Here is a 16,805-nt window from a genome sequence, read left to right as displayed (position 1 = left end):
TGGACACATGTCATGTAGAAGAGAGGGAGGACACCGTTATTCATTTCTAAGGAAATAGGTGTGCCCAAAGAGGTCAGGTTGACCGGAGTCGGACAGCACTTTCCAATCAACAACTCCAACCACCGCCGATGCAGGAACTGCAGCACCAAGCAGCATGAAAAAGAACCGGGTACACATGCACTGCGTGCTCTGCACCGCTCTGCACAGAACAATGCTTCCGAAAATTTCGCGGAAAGTAGCCCACATATGGGGCAGTGGGAAGTATGATTCCGAACCTTGTAGACCGAACTACGCTTCCGCTAAAAACAAACGTTTTGCTGAATTGTGGTACTATATCAATGTAATGTTTGAATGAAAAAAAGAAGTTGCATACTCCTTTTTTATAATTTATTAACAAAACGGTTAAGACGTGCCTATCCAGGATAAAAACACCGGAAACGATTTGCAAAGCACATAAGATGATGATGATGATTAACTTTATTTTCAAAAAGGGTGGTGCCATGGCCTCATTGGGGGAAGGGGAACATAGGTAGGAAAACTTTACATTCGGCGGTGCACTCCTGTCGAGCGCGCGAACTCCCATAGGGAGATCAGCGTCTCCCTGGCCCGTGCCTCGTTAACCGGTGTGATCCAGGCCTCTAAAGTGTCGATGTGAGGCCCCAGGTGTTCGGCTCTTTTGTCTCGAAAGCCGGCACAATCCCAGAGTAAGTGTCGGATCGTCGGGCTCACGCCGGCGGTGCATGTAGTGCAGACGACAAGTGCAGCGGGCTCGGACCCTTCCGGTGGCACTTGGTCGGGTGGGCGGCCCCTCCGTGGTTTGTAGCTACGCCACCGAGCGAGTATGTCTTCGGTGAGCGCAGCTCCGGTGCGGGCCTTGTGAATTAACACTTGTGCCCCTCTGGATAAACCCTTGGGTAGCGGTGCCGGGTTGTAGGGTGTTTGATCTCGCAGCCGACGCTGATCCTCTTGACGGGGCCGCAGATTTCTTCTCTATGGGGTCTGGGTCCGGCGGCGCGAAGGGGACGAAGATCCCTGGGTTGGAGCGGTCTTCCCTTTGCTCGCCCGCCCACGCGTGTGCGGCCTCGTTACCGATGCCGCCCGCGTGTCCCGGGACCCAGTCCACTCTCACCTCAATACCTTTGGTGTTTTTCAAATACGAGCACAGACTCTTGATTCGCTGGCAGAGCGTCCCTTCGCGAGGAGTTTTCCCCAGACGGGCAAGGGCTTCCCTACAATCCGTGAAGATGGTTACGCGGGTGGGTACGTCCACTGGGTCGAATGTCTCTCTTATTCGATAGTGCCAGGTGTATTGCATCCAGTTCGAGGCGGCTCGTGCTAGGTTCGCTGTCGTATTGAAGTGTCTGAGCATATCGGTCCTGGCCAGTAGCGTAGGCGAGTGTGGCCCGCTTCGTCTCTTGGCACCATGCGGCGTCTGTGAAGACCGCGTGCTCCACGAGGTCTGCCCGCGCAGCAAGTGCAGCTCTTTCTTCTGAATGTTCTTCGCGGTGTTGTTTGCGAGTGAGCGGCTTGGGGTTTCTGACCATAATGTCCTCCCATGGTGGCATGCTCTTCGGAGGCGGGGCCTCTCCTACGGGAGGCCAACAACCCTGTAAATCCAGAAGACGTTGACCGGCTCTAGTCGATGTCCGGCGCCGCTGATGGCCGGCAACGCGGGTCTCAATAATGGCTTGTAGAGTCGGAAGATTCGAGTACCGATACAGCTCTTCCGTCTTAGTGTGTCTTGGGAGACCGGTGATTGCACGCAGGCATTCACGATCCAATATTTCCAGCTGTTTGAGCTGCGCCTTGGTCAGGACGAAACATGCGGCTCCATAGCAGGCTTTTGAGGTCAGGACTGCTTGAGTGAGCAAGCGGATGGTGCGCGTGCCCGCGCCACCGAGGCGGTTGCCCATTTTCTTAATGAGTTGGAGCTGTTGTCGCCACTTGGGTTTGAGTTGCTTGATCCACTCTTGCGCTCCTCCTTGTTCGTGCAGTGGGACTCCCAATATGCGAATCCAGCGTTCGGGCGAGCGCTGAATGGACTGGCCGGCCAGGGTCAGGTGTATTTGAGCTCTGTTGTGCTCAAGACCGCCGACGATGAGGAAGGCTGTCTTCTCTGGGGAAGGTTGCATGCCCGTAGTTTGCAGGCACTGGTCAATGGCATCTAGGGCCGTCTGCATGGTTTCGACCGTTTCTTTAGTGTCGAGCTTTGTGTTTCGGGGGTCCACCCAAAGGGTGATGTCGTCCGCATAAGTAGTGTGCTGAAGGTGTGGGACGGCGCGCAACACTCTTGCTATTTTTCTCATGACCAAGTTGAAAAGGGTCGGCGAAAGGATGGCTCCTTGAGGTACTCCACGGAAATTGTGGAACATGCGGGGTTGCTGGGCGCCCGAGCTGATCTCAAAGGTACGATTCTTGAGGAAGCTTTTCACGAAATTGATTATGCGGGTGCCTGCGCCACTCTCTTCGAGTTCCTCGATCACTGCCGAATGCTCGACGGTGTCAAAAGCTTTCCGGAGATCCACTGCCACCAGGAGTCCGGGTACCTTGTTGGTTCCTCGGCGCCTCTTACCAACAAAGTTTCGGAGGAGGTGTAGGCTGTCGTGGGTGCACAGTCTGGGGCGAAAACCAGTCTGCGCAACGTCGTAGTAAGGGTCGTCCCTGGCTTCTTCCAAGACATAAGTGAGTCGCGTAAGGATCATTCGTTCGAGCAGCTTGCATAGCGTAGACGTAAGTGAGATTGGTCGGAGGTTCTGTATTTGATCCGGACTCTTTCCTGGTTTCGGAATAGGGTACACCACTGAATGTTTCCAGTCGGCCGGTAGTACTCCTGACGCCCAGACGTCGCTAAGTTCTTTCAGGAGCTTTCGTTTCTCCGGCTCGTCCAGGTTGCGCAGCATGCGCCACGTGATTCCATCCTATCCAGGGGCGCTGCGCTCGTTCACAGAGTCCAAGGCCAGTGTCAATTCTTGAATCGTGAACGGGGCGTCTTGTTCTGTGTCGCTCGGCGGTTGCAGTTAGTACAGGCACAGGTCCGGATCGTTAGCAGGTTGTGGGAAAAAGGCCTTGGCGGCCGCTTCCTCAAACTGCTCCGGAGTTTGGTCGGTGGCTAGCTGGATGTTGCGAGCAGTGTTGGGCGCCTTGGTCTTGCCGGTCAAGGCTCTGTGGGCGCGCCATAGCTTGCGAGTGCCAGTTCGTTCGTCAAACGTCGCGCAGTGGTCAAGCCACCTCGAGCGAGCCAGGCGTTTGCCATATCTACGTGCCTGTGCCGTCTTGTTGCGCAAACGCACTAGGTCCTTGAATCGTTTGCCGTTGTTAAGGTATATCTTGTGGAGCCGCTTGCGTGCTTCCCACAGGTTGATTAGATGTTTGTCGGGAACCGGGTCTTGGTCTTCCACCTCCAGGTTTCGCGTGGCCGCTTGCGCTGCCCTCAGTAATTTTGCGGTTACGGGAACCGCGTCTTCGCACGTGGCCACCGCCTTTCGGAAGGCGGTGGCCAGTCGATAGCCTGAGTTAAACGTCTGCGCCCTGCTTTGCCGCCGGTTGAGAGCTCCAGCCAGATGGGATAGTGGTCGGACCCCATAGGGTCCGGTCCGCACCGCCAGTCGGTCACCAGTCGGGAGTCTGCCCAGGTCAGGTCTGGGGTGGTGTCTTGCTGTCCCTCGTGCAGTCCGTGGCGCGTTGGGTAGTCGAGGTCGTTGGCCAGAGTGAGGTGCGCCAACTCCGCTGCCCCCTTTAGCCGCGCGCCCCTGGCGTTAGCAATCGAGTACCCCCAGTCCGGGTGGTGCGCGTTAAAATCGCCCGCCACGAGCAGGCGGTCACGGGGGTAGCGCCATCATCCATTGGAAGCCGGCTTGTCCAGTGTGGCAGCGCCTGGAACAGCTTGACTCAGGTCTCGCGTAGCAGGAGGTTAGGATGACCCGGTGACGTCCAAGCGTGCAGCGAACCGCCACCACCTCCTGGAACGGGTTACAGTAGGCCGTCGTATCTATTTGTGCATGTGGGAGGCCCTTGCGCACAAACACCGCAGCTTGTGCTTCAATGGTCTGAGATGTGTCACTTGATCCGCCTCTTAGTCCGTGTTCAATCGTTGGTTGGAAGTATCCGTTGAAGCCCGAGATGCCCGGACTCATCCCCCGTGTCTCCTGCAGCAGAAGCGCCGCCGGCCTTCCGGTTAAGCGGAAGAGCTCGACGAGCTCGGCAGCGCTCTGACGTAGCGAGCGGCAGTTCCACTGCAGGAGGTCGGGAGGACGCTCAGGCGGTGGGTGCGCAGAGCTGCTGTTCAGTGGAGGTTGGTTGCGGCTGGTGCAGGCTGGGTCCATGTTGGCTAAGTATGGGGGAGAACATCTGAGCGACCTGTTTTGCGACCATTTGAGTCACCTGTTGGAGGAACTGCTGCGTTTGTTGTTGCTGTTGCATTTGTATTTGCCGCTGCATCTGCTGTATTTGTTTCATTTGCTCTGCTTGCTGCTGTTGCTGCTGTATGAGTTGTTGTATCCATACCGGCGGCTCGTTAGAGTTCTGGGTTGCTGCCTGGTGCTGGGGTGCAGGTACGTGAGATTGCTTTCTTGCCTGCTGTCGTGAGGATGAAGTATTTCCAGATGGTGTGCGACACCGCTCAGGTGAAAGGGACTGGCGTCGCTTGCTTTTCTCAAGGAGCTCGGTTTCCAATCTCTCTTCTTCCTCAACTTCAAAGTGCAGCGCCCGGAGCCGATCTGCTCGTGATTTCTGCCGTTGATTGTGTTTGCACTTGACCTGTTCCATTGTACGCTGAATTTCTTTCCGTTGTTGTTCCAGACGTTTCATAGTGCTATCAAAATCGGCTTGATCGCGGTCTTGCTCGACCTGGAGTGTCTCAAGCATCTGGCGTGCATTTGGGCTGCGACCGCCCTTGAGACCTCTCGCAGTTATATCGGCGTAGGAGTGGAGCGGATCCTGGATCTGAACCTTGCTCGACCCGCGCAGCTGGGAGGTAGTACTCTTGGAACCGGGACGTGAGTTGGTGGTGCCAGAGGGTTGCTTGGATCGCTGCCTGCGCTTGCGCGAGCGGCTCCGTGCCAGTCTTTCTTGTTTGGCTCCTTCCCTTTGTTTCGCGCGCTGAGCGAATTGAGCTCGAGCGGGACAAGAGAATCAGTAGCCACGTGTCCATCCTGTTTACAATGACCGCAGTACTTGTCCTCGCCATTCGGGCAGGCTTCCGGGGGTTGCTCGTGTTGTTTTCCGCAGTTGCTGCAGACCGGTTGGTTAATCGGGCAGCTGGTGGCTTTATGTCCCGGGCGGTGACAGCGCGGGCACACAAGAGATCGCTGTTCGTAGCGTTCCACCCTTCTCGGGAAGCTCCAATACATAACTTCGCGTGGCGGATGCGGAGATGCAAAGTGGATAAGGACTGTACCTTTGGAGCCCATAGGCCGGGCCGTCAGGACATCCACTCCGTCGGCGTACAGCGCCTCCAGAAGCTTAGCCGTGGGTTCGTTGGGTTTGCAGCCATGGATTACTCCCCGCGAGATACCGTCCGTGGGAACTTGGTGCGTACGCACCGGGAGTGGGGGTCTCGATCGCGAAGGTAACACACCCATACGGAGGAGATGCGTGGCCTGCGTGGAGTCGCACGTAGTAACGACGATGGTAATAGAGAGTTTGCTCACCCTCAGTATCTGATGTTTGAGCAACTTGGGGTCACCGGCGAAGGAGCTGATAACGGTCTTCAGCTCTTCTGGGTCTAAGCCCAATACGTCGCATCTTTCTGTGGGCTGTATCTTGATTACATGGGTGCCGAGAGTTACACGTTCCTTGCGGCTTGTGGTGGGTAGGGGTTGGCCCGATGCCTTGAGTTGCGCTAGGCGCTGGGTTCTCGTTGTAGCCTTTTCCCAAAGTCCCTCCAAGTCAGTGGCGTCCGGCTCTCGTGAAGCCCATGAAGCCTGGAGACTCGTGTCTTCGTCTTTAAGACTATCGTCGGACGAACGAAGACGCTTTGGATTATTGGACGGGCCGAAGTCCTCCGCGTCCTCGTCCATCTCTTGCGAGGGAGGGGGAGAAGTTTCGTACGAAGTGACAGCGGCATGATCCCGAGTAGCCTGCAGCAACTGCAGCCGCGGTGGCGCAACCAGAGGCGTCGTCATGTCCGGGAGTTAAAACTGCGTCGTGGGTCCGATGGGCCGGCGGCGCAACCGTCATCGTGCCCTATTCCTTGCCGCGCTGGGCCAGTAGGCTTAGCGCGGAGGGTTCAACGAAAGGCTCATAAAAGGTGAAAAAGGGCTCGAAATTGAGCAAAAAGTTGCTCACGGATGCGAGTAGAGCTCTCGAACCGCTGGTGAAATCGAAGAAGAGAAGAGATGAAACCAATTACATTCCAGTACAATTAGGACAAGGCCGCAGGAATGCCAGGAAACGATTCGAACCAGTCTTCTTCGCCTTTTCAAAGCACATATCAAATAATTTCGGAGTGCATTTACCTATGATGTATATCTTTAGGGTGATCAGCCCTTTACTTACGTTGGCATATCTTCAGGCAGCAATAAGTTATGTTTTTTTTATTTTTTTTTGTCATCAATAAACTTGACTGTATGAAAGTCACATAACCGCTTGACACCGACATGGGACGATGATATTCGAGAATACACCATCTGCTTAGCCTGCGGAACGCGCGTTTTTGTTCGCTGTTCGGCAGTGTGAAACACCGGGTTGCGGGCTACGCCAAAAACGACTGTGTGCTCGCATTATAGATCTGAAGGGAAATACACGAAATGTGCAGAACGAGAGATAATAAATCGCATTCGTCTAAAGAATCCCATAGAGAACGCCTTACTGCAAACATAAATAGATAGAAATGCAGGTTTTACGCGTGATTGGGTCAAATATTTCAGAAATACAGACCGTCATCAACCAAGTCTTACACATATAGGAGACCGACGTTTCAGTAAGTCGTGCTCAATAGGTCGACAGCATTTAACCATCGGCGTTTGTCAAAGGACTAAGGCCCTTGAAGAAAAAAAAACGTTCGAAGACACTTAACCACCTCCTATGAGTTGTGAAGGCAAAATCATGAATGTGGCTCTTCTGCTCCCCTAGTTCGTCTGCGGCGTAGTGGTGTAGACGGCCCCGTTTCTTTGGCCGACGGCCGAGCGCGCGCTCTCGAGAAGTGGCCTCGCCGCGGTGAGCTCGGCCTTGCACCCTCCTCGGAGTTTGCCCGAGCGGGTCGTGCGGCCAGGCTCGCTTTGCCGCACCTCTTACCGGCAGCCGCTCCACTGCGTGCGCTGCGCCGCCGCAGAGAGGGCAGCTATGGCTGCGTATCTCGGAACTATGCCGCACAAGAGTCAAGGGAGCCTCGTTCCTTGATGACACGCGCTTGCCAATGAGAGCCCATCCATCAGATTTATGCTACACGCGACATTGCGGCAGGGGAAGGCGCCGTTTAGCGCGGCTTCAAAGCTGATGATGTCCGTTCGCTCATGGGACAGTCAATGATTTCGCTTCAAAAGTGAAAGAAGCAAACGACACGCCTTAGATAGAAACGATGCTGTGGCTCTCGACGTGCAAATAGTTGCCCCTGATAAAAATACCGAACCGGATTTGAAGCGTCGAAATCCTAACTGTTCAGGACTGGATTGGTTATCGTCCGTACCTCTCTAATAGAAAAAAAAAATCACATTAGGACATCGGATTGCACGAGCTCGAAACTTCGCAAAATACAATCACGGCAAGCTGAGGTTATATTTTGTTTTACGTGCCCTCATTTGGGCCTCATTTTACAAATCTGCGCCTTATCAGTTACGCGATCTCTAACAATTTATTAAAAAAGCACTGACACATCAAAATCTTTTTTTTTTTTTTTATTATCTGAAACGATTGAAAACAAGGCCGGGACATTACCCTCGAAATTCGAAACTTGGGAATTCAGTATTTCTGAATTAAAAAAACAATTTCCAAATGTACTAAGGTGTACTGATCTATTATCCATTATGTACAATTTGTACATTATGTACTAATCCATTATGTACAATTTCCAAATGCGGAATTTGAAGTTTCCGCGCGATCCGCGCCAGTGCAGTGAGTCAAATTTCGCGGTCTCATGCGACTCGACTTTCTTTCGGACCTCCGCCACTGCGACCCGAAGCGAGAGGAGGTGAGCACGCGGGATAGAAGGGTGCCGGTGCGGGAAAAAAAACGGTTTCTTCCCCGACTCGCCGATAAGCCTCTGCTTGAGCGCCGCCAAGTTTTCCGAAGGAGGACACAAATCCAGGAAGCGACATCACACCGAAATCTGATTTTTGGTGTTTCAAAAAGACGGGCCGTAGTACGTTCGCAATTGCGTTAAAACCATGTTTTACGATTGCCGTTATTAAATGTTATAGAAATTTCACCTACGAAGCATCTAAATTTCCTGATTTTTGAAGTCACCGATCAAAAGAAGCAAGGAGGTGAGCGCCGAAAATATAAACGCCAAAAATAAAAAGGCGCGCGTGCGCGCGCGGGGGAATTTTTTTCGCGATGCGGTTTTTTTTTTTGTTGCGTGTCTATGACTATAACTTGCATCGTTTTAGACAATAAAAAATAATACGACTTTTGGGGTGTCAGTGCCCCTTTAAGGTCGCTTCTGACATGCAGCGAAGCGCTGATGTAGTGCTGCTCCCGTGTCGTCAGCTACTTAAATAAGTTCCAAGCTTCCTTTCTTTTCAGCACTTCTCTCTCTCCCTCAGCTACTTATCGCCTGACATGAGCAACAGTTTTGACGGTGCCATACAAAGCTGGTGAACGATCCCGTCAGCACGTGCTTAGTGCGAGGTTAGCGCTATGTGTGTATAAGGAGTATTCCCTGGGCGCCATATTTGTGATGCAGTCTATTGCGCATACTCAGAACGAGCCCACATTAATAGGGTGCTAAGACCGGCAATCTTGGGGGTGCGGAATGCACGTTACAAAAGAACTGCGGAAGCTCGCCATCAGCACGCGCTCAGCAGTCGCACACACAGGTATGGTCGCCAGTAAATACTTCCTGTAGCACTCCGCTGCATCTATATGAACAGGCCTTTAGGCTGCCGCATATCGTCCCGAGACTACTATATTGCCACGCGTGTCGGCAAGCAAGCGCGTGCGTCGACGAGTGGTTACCGCGCTTGACTGTCGCGCGGAAGGTGTAGGCTCCATTCCAATCAGAGGACGGCTCTTTTATTTATTCTTTCAACTTGGCCTTCTCGTAAGGTCCTGAACATTCTCGTCAGATTAAGTTCCGAATGTTCTACATGCCGAAAGTTCTACACCGAATGATCCAGATACCTACAAGGGTACATAAGGGACTCCGCAAGGCGAGTGGAGTCAGTCTCGCCCCTGCGCTCGATCCTGCAGTTTCGCCGACTTCGACGCCCGTTTGGTTTCTTCAGTTATATTTGTCTGATCAATAGTCATTCGTGACTGTTTGGTGGAGGTTGCGGGGTACTGACCGGAGAACCACGAGGCTCCTTTACTTCGAGGGACGTGTGCAAACAAGAACTAAAGAAGACGTGTACCAGCCAGCACCAACGCGAGAGGGCCAAAGACATTTTTCGAACAAGAACCCAAGCCGCGAATGAAGGCATCACCGGGTTCGTCGAGGATGTTCGTCGCCTGACCGCCCGAGACGATCCTCAGGCTACAGGGAAAAAGAAGGTGCGGATGACAATTCGATGTGTTAAGGATGACATCTTCGGAGGCCTCGTCCGCAAACCGGCGACCACCGTCGAAGCCTTCGTCACGGAGGCAACCAACATCGAGCGCCCTCCAAGCGCGCGCTTCTCGATGTCAGCGACATCCAGGCGTCGTTGCACCCACACTGCTTAACGGCGAAAACACTCCAGGTACGGCGGACATCAGGGAAATTATCCGGGAAGTCGTCTGGAAGGAACTACGAGGTTTGCTGCCAAACAGCAGCCGCCCGCCAACCCTTTCCATCGCCAAGACTGTACGAGAAGAAGTGCATTTGGCGCTCCAACCAGAGGTTTCCGTCACCACGGTGGCACCGGAGGAACCCAGGTTGAGCTACGCCACCATGGCCCGACGACCGCCGCACGCTCCCCGCCAAGCCACGGCGCCACCTTGAAGAGACGCTCCAACGCCCCAGTACCCCCGACGACAGGAAGATCAGGCACACGTTCACCTAGAGCAACCCGGGCCGTGGAAGACAGACGTCTGGAGGACGGCCGACCGACGCCCACAGTGTTACCACTGCGGGAAACTGACCATGTGTACCACCGATGCCCATACCGACGACTCGGGCTGCGCGGATTCCACCCGAACAACCCGCGCCCCCGCTATGGTGAACGCCCTCGGGAGATCGATGAGTACCTGCGACGACCCCAGTCTCCCCACCCTGCGTCTCGCCGAGAGTTCCGGTCGCGTCACAGTGGCGTCCATCTTCGCTGATGCACCGACCCCGACGTGAAAGCCTGTGGTCCCATCTCTCCTCACCGGGGAAAAGAGGGCGCGGCAACCCCTGGATTTGCGGAAGACGAACTACGTAAAGAGCCTCCAAGAACGACGGAGCGCTCCCACTCTCCCAACGCTACGGATTACAACGACGCTTCTGCATCGGCGTCCAACAACCTAAACGTTGTTATCGACGGCTTCGGCGCATCGGTACTCGAGGACACCGGAGCAGAATACTCAGTCGTGAGTGGGAGGCTCTCCCGCCGCCTTCTAAAATTCATTACGCCGTGGGATGGACTACACATGAGAACCGCCGGAGGACACCTCGTTACACCATTCGGGAGATGCACTGCTCGGGTTGAGATCCATGGTCAGACTTGCCCTGTCAAGTTCGTCGCTCTGCAAGACTGTTCGAGGGACGTTATTCTCAGAATGGACTTTCTCTGCGAGTATGGTACCGTCATCGGCCTCGGAGCAAACCGGCTAACTCTACAAAAACCTGCTTCACCATCAGAGGAACCCAAAGCGACGTCATCCGCGGTCCGAGTACTCATAAGTCATGTGAACTTACCGCCGCGGTCGAGAGTATTCGTGCCTGTCTGGATCACCGAAGCATTCTGCGGCGAAGTTCTGCTCGAGGGGAGCCTCCCCTTGCTTCTAGGAAGAGGAATAGGCGTTGCAAGAGGGGTAGCTGAACTTCAGGATGGCCGCACAGTGGTCCTCATGATGAACTTCTGAAACGAAGAGCAACACCTCATGAAAGGTGCAGCCGTTGGCCACGTCTATAAACTCCGAAACTCCGCCGAAATCGCCGCCATTACTGATGAATCCTCGCCTCCTCAGCAAGACAGTACGCCGCCAGCGCAGCTCGACATTGGCCCTACGCTTCCGGGCCCGAAACGACGTCAGCTGATTAACCTCATTGCCGAATACTGCGACTGCTTCGCGACGTCGTCGAAGGTGCGCCAAACCGCTGTTGCGAAGCACCTCATCGCTCCCGAGGACGACGCGCGCCGTGTGCATCGATCTCCATACAGAGTCTCGGTTAAAGAAAGGCAGGTGATCCAGGAGCAAGTTCAAGAGATGCTGAACGACGGCATAATTCAACCTTAAAGCAGTCCTTGGGCCTCTCCAGTCGTACTGGTTAAGAAGAAAGACCGGACGCTTAGGTTTTGCGTGGGCTACCGGCAGCTGAACGCAGTGACGAAGAAAGACGTCTATCCACTCCCCGCATCGACGACACGTTAGACCGGCAGCGCCATTCTCGATATTCTTTATCGATAAACCTGAAGAGGGGCTACTGGCAGATCGAAGTCGACAAATGTGACCGAAAGAAGACAGCCTTCGTCACACGAGATGGGCTGTACGAGTTTAAGGGGATGCCCTTCGGACTATGCACGGCGCCAGCAGCTTTCCAGCGTGTAATGGACACAGTACTGGCAGGACTGAAGTGGCAGAGCTGTCTCGTCTACCTCGACGACGTCGTAGTGTTTTCCGGCGACTTAGACGAGCACTTGCGACGGCTCCGAGCTGTTCTCCAAGCCATACGGACCGCGGGACTCACCCTCAAGCCGGCTAAGTGTCGGTTCGCCCTATGACGAACTGAAGTTCTCAGGTCACGTGGTTAGTAACGAGGACATTCGGCCAGACTTAGAGAAGAGTCGCGCTGTCACAGCAATTTCAATGCCAAGAGACAAGAAGGCGTGCGAAGGTTCCTTGGGCTATGTGCCTAGTATAGGCGCTTCGTTGGAAATTTCGCAAGGATTTCGACACGGCTCACAAACCTCATGAAGGACGTCGAGAAGTTTGAATGGGCCGAGGAGCAGCAGCAGGCATTCGGCGAACTGAAGCGACGACTGAAAACTCCTCCTGTTCTTGGACATTTCGACCAGGATTCGGAAACCAACATTCACACGGACGGAGTAGCGCAGGACTTGCCACCGTACTGGTTCAAGTACAAGAAGCCACCAAGCGAGTCATCGCGTACGCAAGTCGGATATTGTCCAAGGCGGAGAGAAATTACTCTACAACTGAGAAAGAATGCCTTGCGGTCGTCTGGACAATCACGAAGTTTCGCCCGTACTTATACGGGAGCCCGATCCGCGTAGGCACGGACCACCACTCGCTCACCTGGCTTGCGAACCTCATGGACCCGTCAGGACCCCTCGCGCAATGAAGTCTCCGACTACAAGAGTTCAACATGACCGTGGTCTAAAAGTCAGGCCGCAAGCACAGCGACGCCAACTGCGTGTCCAAAGCTCCCGTCGAAACACCTTCCGGCAGCAGCGACGACGATGACTACGAGTGTTTCCTGGGCGCAGTGAACACCGAAGACATGGTCCGACGTCAAAGAGACGATCCTGAGCAGCGCGCACTAATATAGCACCTTGAAGGGCGTGGGAGTGCCATGCCACGGGTTTTTTCACGAGCCCTGCCGACATTCGCCATTTGACAAGGTGTGCTCCAGAAATAAAATTTCGGGAACAACAACTCTCCGTGATTGCTGGTAATCCAGACCGACCTTCGGGACGAAATCTTTCAAGTCTGCTACGACGACCCACGACCCGACCTCAAGACACCTTGGTTACAGCCGGACACTGGTCCGTATTTGTGGAAAGTATTACTCGACCGAAGTCTTGATCTCAGACCGTGGATCCTCGTTCATGGTCCAGCTGACACAAGAAGTCCTTCGTCTCAGCCACACGAGCCATCGTCCTAACACTGCGTACCACCCGCAGGCCAAAGGGCTGAAGGAAAGTCTCAACAAGACCATCGCCGGGACATGGGACGAGGTGTTGCCTTACATCACCTTTGCCTACAACACGGCCGTGCAATATACCACCGGGGTTATTCCCTTTCAACTGGTTCATAATGGCGAAGTGACGACAATGCTGGACGCGATGCTACCCCATGAACCGGCTGTCGACGGAAGCGACGACGCCCAGGTGGTTGCCCAACGAGCAGAAGTCCGTCAGCTCGCCAGACTCCGGATTCAAGCCCAACAACGTACCGACACTGGCCGGAACAACCTTCGTCGTCGGGACATCCCTCCTCCAGCCCGGAGAGAGGGTGTGGGTGTGGAAACCAATACCACCGCAGTGGTCTCAGCGAAAAGCTCCTGAAGCGCTACTTTGGACCCTACAAAGTGCTTCGTCGACTCGGTGATCTGAACTACGAGGTGATAACCGACGGGACACGGACTTCATCACGCCGCCCTCCACGACCGGAAGTCGTCCACGTCGTGCGCCTGAAGCCGTACTACCTTCGATAGGACTGTGAATTGTGTTTTGTAATACGCTTGATAGGATTATGTTGCAGAAGTCCACGTAGTTTGGCATTTTTTTGTTAGTTTTGCTCTTTTTGTTTTACCGGCACATCGCATCGAGACGATGCGCGTTTAAAGGGGGGGGGGGCAGTAATGCCGCGCGCGTCGGCGAGCAAGCGCGTGCGTGGCTGAGTAGTTACCGCGCTTGACTGTCGCGCGGGAGGTGTAGTTTCGATTCCCGTCAGCGGACTGTCCTTTTATTTATTCTGTCAACTTGGCCTTCTCGTAAGGTCATTAACATTCTCGTCTGATCAAGTTGCGAATGTAATACGCACCGAAAGTTCTACACCGAATGATCCACACACCGACGAGGGTACATAGGGGACTCCGCTAGGCAAGTGGAGTCAGTCTCGCCCCTGCCCTCGATCGTGCAGTTTCGCTGACATCGACGCAAAAAGACCCTCTGCAGTTTTCTTCTGTTCCCTTTTTGCTTTGGGCACAAGTTCGCCCCATTCAACGTTTAGTTTCTTCAGTTATCTTCGCCTCATCAACTGTCATTCGTGACAATATACACTGTCATTGCCTCCTCGCTACTGACAAAGACTGGCAGGTAGTCATGTGACGCGGCCGCCGAAGTTGAAAAGGAAGAGCAGCAAGCAACGGATAAGAGGAGAGTCATGTACCAAACGCCCCGCTGCGGCGAGGCGCCGAAAAATACTATGCTTTTTTTTTCTCCTGTTGGCGAGGGTATACATGTAACGCCACCCCTTCCCTGTTCCTTCGTTTCGGTTTCGTCTGTTTCGTTGGCGCTCAAAATCGTGCGGCAAACTGCCTGGGATGCTTGATTATAGATTACTGATAATAGGGACGTTTAGCAAACCTATGCCGTGCTCCGCGTACCGCACTACCGGAGCCTTTGAAGCATGCTTTTAAGCGCGCGCCCGGGTGATACCGTGACTGCGGGTGCGTGTTTAAAAGCATGCTTGAAAGGCTCTGGTAATGCGGTACGCGGAGCACGGAAACGGATATCTAAACGTTCCTATTGTTACACGGGAACAGCGTCGAAAGTTCAGTATGCCATATGACACAACGACGTTGAGAGGATGACACAACGGGCGACGGCGGTGCCTTAATTTGAACCCTGGGCCTTGGTTCCTCGCCAACTTCTACTTTGACAGGGCTACCTTCTTGGATCCCCATGCTTCGAACCCAGTGGAACCTAAAGTTACTGGATCATGGGAAAGTAGCGCCAAACTTCCCATATGGTTGCCTCTTTGGTCCGTGAAATAAGCAAGTTTCTCCTTGACCTCTCCGTTCTTGGTGAGCCGATCTAAACTCGCTGGTGACGGGTTGATTTATGAAGACATTTCTTAGATACCGAGATTTTGCTAACCACACATCGGAGAAACAATGGTACATCTTCGTACCACCACCACTAGTCGGTGCTTGGAGACACTGAAAAATAAGTTCACTGATTTAAAATACAAAGGACAAAAAATATAATTATAAGAGATACGTGCAGATGACCATGTTTGATAACTTTATTGCATATACACTGCCACAGATGCTTATATTGCATAGGAACGCTTCCAGTACGATGATGCTCCATGGTGATCTTGGCGCGACCGGTTTAGAACGGCCTTCTTGGAGCTTCTAAGATTTGAAGGGACCGAGTTTGCGGGATTCGCATGGCAACGTAGGCAAATCTGTCAATCGCCTTGCGGGGTTTTGGCCGTCTGGATGTTAGTATGTGTTTGTGTCCGGCTAGCATGTAGGAAAGGCAATGGCGCTACTTTCCCCGGATCCAGTGACTTCAGTGGAACCCAGGGAGCAGCAGCGCCATCATGCTCCTGGGTCTCTTTCATGCACCGATCGAACGACGTGTCAGATCCCCATGACTCGCTGCTGACCCGCCCTGGACTTCTGCGAATCGCACTGCCATCCTCCCCAATACCAGCAACCCATGTCGTGGTGATCTTGCATGCATATCCTCTTAATATAAACAACGCGACAAACGAGGATGAAGAAAGACTGGAAGACAGGAGAGCTCGTGTCGTCCAGTCTTTCTTCATCCATGTCAGTCGCGTTGTTTATATTATGAATACGTACCAACTAGCCCAGATATCCGTTCTGTTATTTATATACTCATCAAATTATCATGTTCACTAGACGCGGCACCGCGGGCCTCCGTGGTACGGGATGCAACCTTTCCGTGGTGTCGCGTTTCTCCAGAGCCAAAAAATAAAGACCAATGACTAAAGCCTGGTCCAGACAGTTGCGTTTGACTGCGTTTGACAAAAACACCTAGAGAATTGTTTACCTTCGCCTCAACAGTGAGCGACAAAGGAGCCTAGATGTACCTAACTGTAAGGTGATGAGAGTCGTCACCGGGTTACCGAAGTGCACCAAGATAGAAGAATTGGAAACAAACGCCGGAATGAACTGTCTCAAAGGTATTGCTCAAGAAAATAAATTAAGCCAAGCACATAGGCTGCAGAAGAATACAGCTGGCAGAAACATCCTGATGAATTTAGATATTGGATACCCGGACACACCTATCTTGATCCCCCCGCCACCGTGTGAGGATGAGACAGTCGTGGACACGAAGCCTTTAAAACAAAACCTAAGCAAAGAGCAAATGGGGAGAAGAAAAACAGCAGCTAATAAACAAAAATATGACCACCTAAACTTAATTGGAGACCCCGAGGCAGATGTATATACTACACCGATGCATCAAAAGTAGAGCCTCAAGTCGCCATCGCAGCACACAGATTCAGAGACCAATTCACGGTCACAAGAACGCTACCGCCAAGAACGGGAGTAAAACAAGCGGAAACGATGACCATCCAGCTGGCTATCAGTACCGTAGCTTTCAGCCCGCGCAAGAATATCTCAATCTACAGAGACGCCAAGAAGGGTTTTGAGGAGTATCGTAACCCCTCGAGCATAAGTAAGACGGTGTAAACCGTCAAAGCAATTGCTCACATATACAGAAGTGAAGGATGACAAATATCCATAAGGTTGATCCCGGGGCACCAGGAACTACCCGGGAACGACGCCGCGGAAACTGCCGCACACTCTTAGAAAAAAGGGTATGGATAGTCCTCCCTTAGGGAGGAAAGGTCTTGTAACCTATGTT

At 53.2% G+C, this 16,805-nt stretch overlaps 1 pseudogene; it reads right to left on the bottom strand.

Annotated features, from left to right (window-relative positions):
* Positions 1-503: 503 nt before the first annotated feature.
* Positions 504-6,122, bottom strand: LOC121835218 (annotated as a pseudogene).
* Positions 6,123-16,805: the final 10,683 nt, after the last annotated feature.

Source organism: Ixodes scapularis, unplaced genomic scaffold (genome assembly GCF_016920785.2).
Source record: "Ixodes scapularis isolate PalLabHiFi unplaced genomic scaffold, ASM1692078v2 PGA_scaffold12__126_contigs__length_90152505, whole genome shotgun sequence".
NCBI lineage: Eukaryota > Metazoa > Arthropoda > Arachnida > Ixodida > Ixodidae > Ixodes > Ixodes scapularis.
Note: the sequence above shows the minus strand (reverse complement) of the source record. Positions and strands in the feature narration are given on the sequence as shown.